We start from the raw sequence: 13,780 nt of genomic DNA on the forward strand, positions 1-13,780 counted from the left end.
ACCCAGTCATCGTGTGGTCCCATAAAAATGGGTGTAACTTCATTCGCGAAGAAGGCATTGCGTTCACGACGGTAGCTGGAGCCCGACTGCGCATAAATGTTGACGATGCGTACACCAAAGAGAGTAAGGGCCATACCTCTGCCGTTGGGGAGGTATAGGACATCTTCGGCAGGAAGACCTTCTCGTAAGATGATGGCAACACCACTACCGGTGTCTGAAGCGGGAGAAAGTTGCGCCGTGAAGCCATGTGGTGGTGAAAAATCGGCGACATGCACTTCCTGAAAAAGCGCAATATCTATGTCCGCATCATAAATCATATCGCGGAGCAGCGCTAGTTTGTGGGGCGCACGAATGGTCGCGAGGTTAATCGTTGCGACACGATAATGCTGGTGTTGGAGTCCCACAGGCACAGGTGGGGCTCCTTCTTCAGGAGCGAGAGGTCGTCGGTCTTGCCGGTCCGCTGAAGAGGTTGCTATTGTGGAGAGTTTGCGGGCGCGGGCGCGGGCGCAACCGATGGGGGCGCCCCATCATCAGCACCGTCCACCCGAGTCCCTTCAATCTCCACGTCGTCTGCCCAGGAGACTGATACTGCGGTAGGGCATCGGCTGTGCACATCATCCACGTGGAGAGGAGACGTAGTTTTCGGCTCAGCGGATAGGCTCTCTTCAACGTCGACCTGTGGTGGCGACGGCGCCAGTAAGGATGGGTGTTCGTTGCCAGTGGTCGCCTGTGGCGGGTCGTCCGCATCAGACTTTTGGTCATCAAAGAGCGGTTTGTCGTCCATCTTCGGGTCTGCATCCCTGGTCTCCATCCGTAGAATGGATTCATCAGGGGGGGTGCGGCTACGTTTCTTTCTCTTTCGTGTCGACCCTTGTTTTCGAACATGTCGTTCAGAGTCTGATTGCGGGTGGCTTTCGTCTGACTCCGGACCAGTCTGAAGGAAAGCAGATGTAGGTACCACTCCCGAATCAACGTCCATCTCAGTAGTAGTTTCAGTCACAGTGCTGCGAAGATTCGGCAGGTAAGGATCTGGCGTCTGTGGCACCTCAGAAGGAATCTCAGTAGCGGTTGTATCTACCTGATCAGACGACGTCAACGGAGCCGGAAGACCCTGTGTAGAGGTGCTACCTTCCTTGGCAACCTTGGCATATGTGACAGGGATCTGAGTGATCACCGCTGGGGATGCTTCCTCGCCGACAGGCGTCTGGATCAGGCGGCGTCGCATGCAGGCGGATCTGACATGGCCTTCTTGTCCACAACCCGCACTTTTTCGGGGTTGGCCGTCGTACATGACAATGGCTCGCACCCCGCCAATTGTCGGGTATGATGGTATATGTTTTTTCAGTTCAATTTTGACCTGACGCACACCATTAAGGACATGGTAGGTCGTGAAGGTTTGCCATTTTTCCTCTACGTAACCGATGACGTTACCGTATGGTTGTAACGCAGAGACAACTTCGTCCTTCGGCACTTCAAAAGGTAGTTCAAACACCCTAATCGTGCGTTGACCGTACTCTGCGAGTTCAAGTGTTACAGTTCCGATGTGACCATCAGAGTATTTGAACTTAAGTCCATTGGCATGGCGGCGAATAACATCTTCACACACCTCGGTGTGTGTCATTTTAATATAAACGACACTACTCATGATCGAAAAATGGATTCCGATAACGTGGTTAGGATCTAAACCAACTTCTTCACGTATGAACGTTTCAACTTCATGTGCACGAGGTCGCGCATGTTCAGCTGGGAAGGGTAAGCGCTCGACATGTTGTTCATGGTGGACGGACACAAGCCTTAAAGCTACGACGCGGAAGTAAACAACGACTGCAGCGGAGCACTGGCCGGCGCGCGGGGCCGTCCGCACCCTGCCACGGCTGAGAGCCGACTGTGACCACTCGGCCAACACATCATTATAGCAATTGCTCCACTAAAATCCCTCATACTCTACACTTGCACGATACATTACCGTATAGGTAATTTCAAAGAAAAATACTGACCTGGTGCTGTGGACAATACAGCATTCGTAGTGCTGGAATGGATGGCTTCACATCAGAGAATGTGCAGTCGAAAACAGACAGCTGTGTCCTTTCTCTGAGTTGATTGTAGCATAGCTGACCATCACTTCAGCATTACACACTGATTTACAGTTACTGCGTAGAGCTACAAAACTTTTATTGGCATACCAGTACGTATTTGAAGAGAAATGGCGTAATATTAGAGCGATTTCCAACTCGCATTCGAAGAGAAATTGTATAATTTTAGTGCAATTTCTGGCTTGCATTCAAAGAGAAATCGCATAATACTAGGGAGAAATTTACAGTGTGCTGTGGCACATTAACCCATGATAACCAGCCACCACTGGTTTGTGGTATATAACAAAGGAAGCTGATGCCATGGCATGTGACAATCAGCCAGTCATTAAAATGGTAGAGATTGTTATCATAATCGTGCTATGGTTATGTGCATGGTCCAACCTCCACTTGTGTTTACGGCCCTTTTCTCTCCAACACTAGATTCACATTCGGAACAGACATGGACAAAATCTCTATCTGTCCAAAGAGTTAGATTTTCATATTAACAGAATCTTCCGTCGGTTCTTGGTAGAACAACATTATAATAATAAATGAAAAGCACCAGTTTCCCTAAATCATTCCAGGCAAATGCTGGGATAGCTCCATTGAAAGAGACAACTGGTTTCTCTTCTTGTCCTTGTTCATTTCCAAGTTTCTGCTCCGCCCCTAACGGTTTCATCTTTGATGGGACGTTAAAATTTTATCTTTCTTTTATTCCCGTTGTATCCATTTTTTCCCACACTCGGCACTAACTCAGCAGAATGCTCCGAGTTTCCGGATGATTTTATTATGTCCACTGCAGGGTATGTTTCTGTCTAGGGTGGGTGGTATGGTGTCTGCCAAGCGGTCGTCTGCTGTCGTCACGGATAGCGGTTTCACGGTGCAATCGTATAATGTTATGATCCAGTGTAGAGCGTTGTAACACGTGCACTTCGGCTGTCAAACAATTCTGCTTCTAATTGCCAGGGGCACTGTGTTTATTTCCTCGTTTAATCTGTGTTACTCTCTGTTTAAAACATTCCTTCCTTTGATGTGTGGGCCTACACTCTATGTAATTACTTTTCCTAGCTGTTCTTTTGACGTGGTTACTGTCTAAGGCTACTCACGTTTTTGCCGTTCTTAATTATTTCCTGTAGTGAGAAAACAGAGCTGTATCATCAAACAATTTCAGGGCGACGATAACCCTGAGCCTAATAAATTTGTTCTCTCCAGTGTGTCATCTGACTACTAAACACAAGAACACTTCTATGCAATAGGTGTCCAGCCGATAGTTGTGCTGTAACCAACAAATGTTGATCCTGGTATGATGTGGAGAGACAGGACCAGATCCACAGCAAGCATCTTCTTATGAAACAGCAAAACGACTGAAGACCCGAACGTTTCCTGTCTAGCAGTTCACCTACCTCTGTTCTGTCCCCATAATCCGGTGCTATGGTATGCACAGGTGGAAGCAAGTTTCTGCTATGCTGGATTTACAGCCGACGTGACAAAGTTTGCTCTCATGGTGAGCCAACTGGATCATCGCTTCGCAGCAGAAATACACACCTCGACAGGCAGAATCCTAACACAAACTGAACGTCGAGTTATAGACTCGCAAGAAGACAGGATACAGTAAGTACTTACCCATGAAGATATACGAGATCGAAAACCCTCGCAATACCTGAGATGTCTTTGTAGCAAAGTTGACACTAGTACCGCCCTAGACAATTTGTTACATACGATGTGCAGCAGCAGATTACCACCGCAGGTGAAAGTGATAGTAGCGTCACAGAGGTACATGCCGTTAGATACAGTGAAGGAGTTAACCAACTGAATGCATGAGGCCATCATCCCAACACAAGTTAGCGAGGTCACTGCAAAGTGCAACAGTACAGCATCACAGGTATCTGTAGCACATGCAGGTTATGATGCACTAGAAACGGAAGTGGAGCTATTGCGCACACTGTTCAACATGTCGTTGTCTCAAGGTGGCAAAGATGACAGTGGGCAATGCTATCATAGACGTTCCAGATGGTGGTCGGCCAGCATCACCAAGTGAACAATCGTTATGATGGTACCATCGATGATCCAGTGATCAAGAAAAGAAATGTACACCACCATGGAGCTACCCAAATGCCAGCGACAGTCAGTCCTAGGCACAGCCGACGACCCATCGTCGTCTAAACGCCTGCTCATCAGTGACAATGGCACTGGTCTCAAGTTCTTCATTGATACTGGCTCCGATATAAGCTTTCTTCCACGATTTTCAAGCCACTGCAGGTCACCCACCGCATTCTGTTTAACGGCGCTCTATAATTCAGTCATAACCAAACACCGGATGGAGAACAATGAGTTGAACCTTGGAGTTTTACTGTCATTGACATCACAAGAGACGATAATCGATGCATATCTTTTGGTCCACTACAAACTTTTCCCAGACGTGGCCAACAGACAACTTGTCTACAGTGTCACCGTGCTAGCTGTTGCTGTTCCACCGTGCTATCACCTGTCACAGACTGAAGCTGATACAGGTGCATGAAGATGAGTTCGCTGCTTTGCTGAAAAACTTCCCCAACCCGACAAGGCCAGCAGGCACTCTGAAACAGATTCTGCCTAATATTGTGCTTCATATTAAGATAACCAATGGACTGCCCACCTCGTGCAGTGCAGACCACGACGTCTAGCTCGTGATCACCTCGGTATAGTCAAGGCAGAGTTCGACACTATGATGTGCGAAAGCATTATTAGACCATCAAGCAGCCCATGGTTTCCCAACTTGCATCTTGTGCCCAAAAATAAGGGATTTTTGCGCCCTTTTGGGGATTACCGCGCTCTTAATGCGAGAACAGTCCCTGATCGGTACCTAGTACCATTACTTAGAGACTACACCCACACTCAGCACAGTGCAACCGCTTTCAGCGTTTTGGATAGCACGAAGGCATACAAGCAGATCCCAGTTGCCAAGGATGACATTCTGAAGTCAGCAATCATAACGCCTTTTGGACTTTTTGAAAGTATGTATATGGCATTCAGGCTGAGAAACGTGGCACAGACTTGGCAGAGGTTTGTGAGTTCCATCCTCCAGGGTCTCCCGTTCTGCTTCATGTATTTGGATGATGTGCTCGTGTTCTCAGCTGACAAGTAACAGCATTACCAACTCTTCAGAGGTATTTACCCGCCTACAAAATTACGGTATCGTTCTACATTCAGCTAAATGCGTTTTGGGCAGTCTGAAGTTACCCTTTTGGGACACAAAGTCGCCTCAGACAGTTCCTTACCCCTGACAGAGAAAGTAGGGGCAATTATGTGGATACCTAAGCCCACCACGGTGACGAAATTGCGAAGATTCTTAGGTACGCTCAACTTTTATTGCCGACATTTACCACACACTGCTGAAATACAGGACCATTTGACTGCAGTGCTTGCAGGACCAAAAGTGAAAAGCAGTTCCCCAGTACAATAGACAGAAACAATGTGTACCATGTTCGACAAGTAAAGCAGAGCATGGCTAATGCAACGCTTCTCGATCACCCTAAACTAGATGCGCCTTTTGCAAGTCAAACAGCTGTCGGCGCAGCGCTACAACAACGGATTTGAAGGGACGGCGCATGCAGCCAGTAGCGTCTTTTTTTTCCCCCAAGTAAACTGTCGTAACCACAAAGGAAGTGGAGCGCTTACGAATATTATATTTACGGTTCATAAACCTTTGATTTAAGCGTTTAAGCGGTACAGCACTAACTGCTCTACACGATGGTTGCATTAACTTGAGTTCGTAACACAATTCAGGACACATTTTCAACATATTTCTGGTGTTGATAACATCGCAGCAGACTGTCTTTCGTGCGTCAACAGTGAGGAAAACTTGATCGGTTATCGCGGCTCTATCACAAGCATAGAAGGAGGATAATGAACTCCGCGCCTTCATTGATGATGCTACCTCAACACTACAGTTGCAACTTGTCGACGTCCCCGGAGCACATTCTAAACTGTATAACTGTATTGTGATGTCTCCAGAGGAAGACCCTGCCCTTTTCTACCATCGGCATTCTGAAAGCAAGCGATTGACAGCATTCACAACACGTGTCACCCAGGAATACACCCTGCCTTTCGTCTCGTGTTAAAACTTGATGTATGTTCTGGGATAGAGGGAGACCACCTGCAATGGGCGTGAACCTACATACAGTGTCAAAGGAGCAAGGTATCCCATCACGTTCATCCTCCAATCTGGAATTTTCCGGACGTGACGGCGCGTTTCGCCCATGTGCACCTGGTTGTCGTGGAATCGCTGCTGGCTTCAAACGGTAACTACTATTTGCTTTCCATGATCGACCCGTTCATCCACTGGCCAGACGCAGTACCACTGGATAACATTACAGCCCATATACTAGACTCCATATTTTCATCAATTTGCTTAGTGAGGCTCGTTGTCCCCAGCACGTCGCCAACGATCGTGAGTGACAGTTGGAATCAGAACTTTTCAGTCAGCTCGCCAAGTTCTGCAGCTATAAATAGCATAAAACACAACAAGTAACTGCACGGCCAGTAACGGCATGCTGGACCACTGATACCATTTGCTGAAAGCTCCACTCACGTGTCATGATGTCAACTGCATTGCCAATAGTACTTCTGAGACTGAGGACTACCTACAAGACAGACATTGATTCCTCGGCTCCAGGACTAGTATATGGAGAAATATTACGTCATCCAGGTGAGTTTTCTGATGCAAACACGACGCTTAAAACAACACAAGATGAACCAGAGTTCTTACACCAGCTACATGAACACATTGCTCAGATCAACCCATCAAATGTTTCTCGCCATAGCACGCCCCATTGTTATGTGCACCATGCCTTAGACACATGCTCATATGTCACGCTCCATGCCGATGGAGTGAACACATCTTTGCAGCCACCATACACTGGCCCATAGCCCGTGTTATGACGAGGTGCAGAGCCTATGGACATTTTATGAAATGGCTAGGAGTCAACTATCTCCATCAATAGTTTACTGTTTCCTAATTATCCTGTCAAAGTACTGTCCAGTACGTAAATTGGTCTTCAGTTACATCACTGAAAGAGTGAACATCTTGTCTACAAAGCTTCATAGGCATCCACATATCTGTGCATAACATCCCCAAAGATAACAGAATATAGAAATAAATAGCAATATTAGGAATACCAGATGAAAAAAAGATTATATTTAATCAGAGCTCAATCAACTGATTGGTAGTATCACCACCTAAACTGGCATGGTTTCCATTTTGAGAGCAGTGCCGAAAATGTCTGACCTCATATGACAAAATTTTGTTTCATTTCTGGGCCCTCCTCTAGCCCGTATCATGACAACTGTCAGCAAATAGTGCTTAGTGATCATACTTCAGCATCTTCTTCTCCTTTGTTATGTTCGCAGCTCTTGGTCTAGTGGTGAGCATTGCTGCCTCTGGATCACGGGGTTCTGGGTTCAATTCCAGCTGGGTTGGGGATTTTCTGTGCCAAGGGATTGGGTGTTTGTGTTGTCCTCATCATTTCATCATCATCATCATCATTCGCGACAGTGGCTAGATTGGATTGGGTAAAAAAATTGGACTGTGTAAAAATTTGTGACTTTGTACAGGCGCTGATAACAGCGCAGTTGAGCGCCCCACAAACCAAACATCGTCATCACCTTTGTTATACTGTTAAAATGCCCTTTTAAGCTTCTTAGGAGTCAGCCTGCTGCACCACCTCATGTGATGCATCAAAATCCTTTTTCTCCACATTTTCTACGTTTAATTCCCTGAGAGATGTTTTGGGTGGATTGCTTTCAATGTGGCGAAGTTCTAGTACCTCCCGCCGTGGAAGTCGAACACGCGCCAGAACAAATGGACGTGGCCAGCCCATAGAGGGCTCCACGTCCATGGCAGCTCTTCAGCGCAGCGGCTCTCGCGCAGCGAGGGCGCCACCACTACACCACGTGCAGACCGCGGCCAATAGCCGCTCCCTCCAGTTTCGTTTATAGGGACCCGCTCTGGCCTAGTCCAGTCAGTCTGGTACTCGCTCTGGATTGCGTCTCTATCTCGGCGGTACTGCGTTCTGGTCGTTGCTCGTTGTTTACATTTGCCTGGCTCTGGTTCCGAGTGGATTTACAGTTGGTGTTTGGTGTTGTGGTTTCCACAAGCCTCTGTTGTTATTCTCTTCCTTGTTGTGTCGGTCATAGTCGGTCGTTGTCGGTAGTTGTCGGTTGTCATTGGTCTGTCATCCGACTCATCCTTGTGTTTACCCGGTGGTGTGTGCTCCACCGCCGGCGGCTTCCCCGCCTGGCGGCTCCGATCCACAGCCCAAGGCGTTCCCGCGGTTGGTTTTGGTTACTACAGAAGCCATTACTTATTCTGTGGCCTCTCAACATGAAAATGAATGTATTGCCACCAATCAACACAGGAATGTGAACCAAGGCACTAAATGCTACCCTACCACCTAAATGGACCTCTCTCTGTCAAGGACACAGGTACTAAGGCAGCTTCGGATGGTATGCATTGTAATGCGATCAGGGTGTGGACACAATATTAGCCAGTATGCTTGCTTCTTCCCCAGAATGGCATGTGCAGGAGCTGTGGGTTGCATTCTGGTTGTTCCATGGCAAGCTTGGAATCAGGAGAGCTCAATAATTAATAACATTCTTTATTCTGCAAGTCTTCCATACAGAGGTGGATGATACTGCCTCAGTGGTGTATTTGGTCGTCCAGGCAGCAGCTGTTGCTTCAGAGTGCAACTCCCCGCCACTTTGCTCAGCTACACTGCAATGGCCCTGAACAGTATGCCTGGCAAACAGATGCCCATTGCTGAACCCAGGACACTTGGAGATGCCATATGAAGACACCCAAGAGGAGGTCCTCCCTTGGTAGCTTTGGCTCAACACCCAGAATCATTAGATCTAGCAGTTGTATATAGAAAAGTGTCCAGCAGATGATGCAACTAGGTGAAGATGAAGCTGTTTGGTTTCCACATACTGCCATCAGGTGGTATGCAGATGACATCAGTTGTAGTCAGAAGTCCTGGAACCAGACCTACTATGAATAAAAGTGCTGCTAGGGGCAGAGCAGCTAGTACTTATAGTCACTCTATCCAGCTATGGTGTGACAGAGACTAGCCTCCAGTCATGTAGGTAACCATGAAAGCACGGGATTGTGCCATAGCCGTTGTGGAATTTCAGTCCACCACTCTGACTTGCTGTGGTGTTGCAGCATGCTGTGCCAGAAAATTCCAATAGCTGGCAGCTGCTCACCTTTCAACAGACTTTGAAGTCTACACCATGGTTGTTCCTGCAACACTCCTTCCCCCTTTCTTGTGATTGGCACTGGTAATGATGGTAAAAAATCTTGTGTACACTGTACTGAATAAGCCCAATATAGATAAGTGTTGTACGAGTAGGAAGTTACAGATCCACCTTCACCAGTGAGGTCGTCTCAGTCACTTGGTATGGACAATGATAATGAGTGGAGAATTGTTCCGTCTTTGTCTTCTGGGAGTACAGGCTTATTATCATCCACTGACCTACACAATATTCATGAAAATTAGCATTCCATCAACCCATCTGTTCTTGACATTCAAGGGCCTTTATATTTGCTGTTTCTACTCGATTCCATAACTTCTGTAAGGTTCTCATGAAGTTTCACACTGATTCTCCATTTTTCCCTCCCTTAGCAAGCAGTAAAGGAAACAAAAGAAAAATTCGGAGTAGGTATTAAAATTCATGGAGAAGAAGTAAAAACTTTGAGGTTCGCCGATGACATTGTAATTCTGTCAGAGACAGCAAAGGACTTGGAAGAGCAGTTGAATGGAATGGACAGTGTCTTGAAAGGAGGATATAAGATGAACATCGACAAAAGCAAAATGAGGATAATGGAATGTAGTCAAATTAAATCGGGTGATGCTGAGGGAATTAGATTAGGTAATGAGACACTTAAAGTAGTAAAGGAGTTTTGCTATTTAGGGTGTAAAATAACTGATGATGGTCGATGTAGAGAGGATATAAAATGTAGACTAGCAATGGCAAGGAAATCGTTTCTGAAGAAGAGAAATTTGTTAACATCGACTATAGATTTAATTGTCAGGAAGGCGTTTCTGAAAGTATTTGTATGGAGTGTAGCCATGTATGGAAGTGAAACATGGACGATAACCAGTTTGGACAAGAAGAGAATAGAAGCTTTCGAAATGTGGTGCTACAGAAGAATGCTGAAGATAAGGTGGGTAGATCACGTAACTAATGAGGAGGTATTGAATAGGATTGGGGAGAAGAGAAGTTTGTGGCACAACTTGACTAGAAGAAGGGATCGGTTTGTAGGACATGTTCTGAGGCATCAAGGGATCACCAATTAAGTATTGGAGGGCAGCGTGGAGGGTAAAAATCGTAAAGGGAGACCAAGAGATGAATACACTAAGCAGATTCAGAAGGATGTAGGTTGCAGTAGGTACTGGGAGATGAAGAAGCTTGCACAGGATAGAGTAGCGTGGAGAGCTGCATCAAACCAGTCTCAGGACTGAAGACCACAACAACAACAGGCTTCACTATCTCATGTGGCAAATTGCATTTTCCAGCCATATATTACCTTGTATGGTGATGGACCCACACTCTCTTGATCTTAGAATTGTATGCCACAACAACATAGGGCAGCAGCACACCCCCCCCCCCCCCCCCCCCAATCATTATCGTGATTATTTTCAGAATAACTTAACATCTTTCCTACTGACATGAACTCGCTGTCCTCCCATTTGCTTGAGGGTGTAACACACCTGTCCTTAACTTACAAGTATATAATAAATTGCAAAGTCATTTCATTAACTCTTCCATGAAATTGGTGCCCTGATCCATAAACAACATTTATGAAACACCGAGTTTCAATAACCAACTATTTACTGTGGTCTGAGCCACTGTGCCAGCTTGCTGATCTGAGATAGCCACCATTCCCATGAAGCAAAATCTGATCTACTGTTGTCAGCTCATGGCAATTTCTTGTCAGTTTTTGTCCAAAATAACCAAGATGTCAATACTAATCATTTCAAAGAGTTTACTAGCCTCTGGTATCGCTCACAGCAAAATACACTGATGGCTCACTTCAGTCCACTGTGTGCATTGTACACTGTCCTTTACTGTACTGTTCCACATCCTGTTTGTGTGTTCACCACCAACAGCATTTAGCTCTGTGCTGTTATATGGTTCTTCGGCCTCCATGACTCAAGGTCAAAGTTTTGTTTTTGTTTCTTTTACACAACACTCAGTTATGCACAATGAACTGTGGCTGCAGTGCAAATAGCTTAAGTCTTCATCAGCTCATTGCACTTTCTGTCACTCTGCAGCATGTCACCCAATGTCCATATCAAACAAATCTTTTGACTGGGGCCATCCAGATTCCTTTGTTCTTCCTGATCAATGATCTACCTCAAAACTGAACTCACTGAACTCACTAAGTGTGTGTGTGTGTGTGTGTGTGTGTGTGTGTGTGTGTGTGTGTGTGTGTGTGTGTGTGTGTGTGTGTGTGTGTGTGTGTGTTTAAGTACGAAAATGAAGTCTAGAAACAATAATGCACATACAATACAGAGTGCAACCATGTCGATGTGCCCGGAGCAGGGCTATGCGTATATAATAAAAAACATGAAAAACAAATGTGTCCGAGTCATGCGATTAATTTTTTTAAAGACTTAATGGGTACAAAGCAACTGTGCATCAGACAAGATCCATTAATGTGCCCATTAGGACGATGTTACATCATAGTAAAAAAAGCTGACAACTGTAAAAGCAGCAAGTCTAGTTCTGTGTACATCGGGGTAAAAATTATGGACTGACCGATATGGTGCAGTTGTCAGCACACTAGACTCACATTCAGGAGGTCGATGGTTCACACCCAAGTCCAGCCATCCTGATTTAGGTTTCCCGTGGCTTCCCTTAATCACTTCAGGCAAATGCCAGGATGGTTTCTTTGAAAGGGCATGGCCAACTTCCTTCCTCACGTGTCCCTAATCCGATGGGACCAATGACATCACTGTTTGGCCCCTCCACTGTGACAAAGCAAGTAGGGATATTTTTACTTCCCCTCTTGTTTTGCCATCTGCCTCCTTAAAATTTATTTTTTCATTTTTGAATTACTTACCATTAACATACGGGAGTATAATCTGAATTTTCATAAAAGAGAAAAGTTAGCCCTCAGTTTTAAAGAACACAACACCAGATCTAATTTTGTACTTTTTTGTAAGTGACTGATATTCTAATTTATTTTGACTATTCCTAGTTAGTATTTTTGTTATAGGTTGAAATCAGTAATTGTTTCGTAACTTGAATTCTATTGTTGACTTATAAACAAATACAAATTCTGTACTAATTCTAAACATTTGGAGGAACAACTAATAGTATTCTTAAAGAATTTATTTGGTTCTATTCCAAAACATTTTAGCAAAGCCAGTCCTTAATTATTTCCAAAGTAATTAACAGTTTTGTCAAAAGTATTGTTTGCATAAAGATATTCGTTAAGTTCATGATTTAAACTAATAATTTTGCCTAACTCTTGTACAAGAAGAAGCTGTGAAAAAGAACCAATTTTTTGATGTATGCAGTTAAATGAATTAAGTTAGTTTTAATTGTAATTTCTGTAAATTAAACATCAAACACTGTAGTTTCAGAACCTATTATTGTGAGGATATATTAGGGCCCGATTTTTGGTCCCAAGACAGTCAATCCAAGGACGAGAAACCTGTATTGGTTTATAACAACAATGCATCAACTTAACTGTGAAATAAGTATAACACAATTAGCCTATGTGTTAAAACAATGACAGTGTGTGTTCCATATGTACCTAATTATTCCAAAAGAACTGTGAATTATGTAGTTATGTTTTTGCTGCTCGTAGATGTTCAATAGTAAACTATTGTAGCAGTATGTGGATGTTCACTGGTAAACTATTAATGAGGCTTATCGAAAGTTAAACAATAGTGCACTGGCTGTAGGGGGATGTAGGGGTGGGGAGGGGAGGGGAGGGGAGGGGAGGGGAGGGGAGGGGGGAGGGGAGGGGGGGGGAAGAGGGGTTTTTAACAGTGGAAGTAAACCTCTGTGAAATGCAACTGTGCATCTGTCGGCTACGTCATTTACAGTAGACAGTGCTGCACTTCCACCCAGTTTTTTCAGCCAGCTTCACAACGAAGTACATCAACAATGACGACAATCAACTAAGAAATAAAAAAAGGGAGAACCGTCACACACCGAACCAAAATTTTGGAATAATCAAAATTTTTGGTCAAACAAAAATATGTCACCAATACAGTTAAACATATTTGAAAGAAAACAAATACTCTTATAAGTATCACCTCAGTATAGCGCACCTCATCACTGAACAGTCTTACTCTCTCATATATTTCCAGGTAAGAGATTTTATTCCAAAATTTTTGAACATTAAGTTTACACAGTTGTTCCATTTCCATCTATCATACATTGGACTTTACTTCCTGCGTTTACAGTTGTCGACTTCTTGTACTATACTGTAACATTGACCTGAAGTGCACATTTAGGGATCTTTTGTAGTGTATAGTTACTTTGTATTCATTACTTTTAAAAAAACACATTGACATCAGTGTACTCCATATTTTACATGCATTATAGTGTCTTGAAGCATTCACTTTATTTTTGTACCTAACAGAATTGTAATATTTCGTATGTATAATAATTAATTCATCTGCTGTTTAGGAAGCTTAAAATATTCTAATATT

This window comes from Schistocerca piceifrons, chromosome 1, assembly GCF_021461385.2.
Source record: "Schistocerca piceifrons isolate TAMUIC-IGC-003096 chromosome 1, iqSchPice1.1, whole genome shotgun sequence".
Classification (NCBI taxonomy): domain Eukaryota; kingdom Metazoa; phylum Arthropoda; class Insecta; order Orthoptera; family Acrididae; genus Schistocerca; species Schistocerca piceifrons.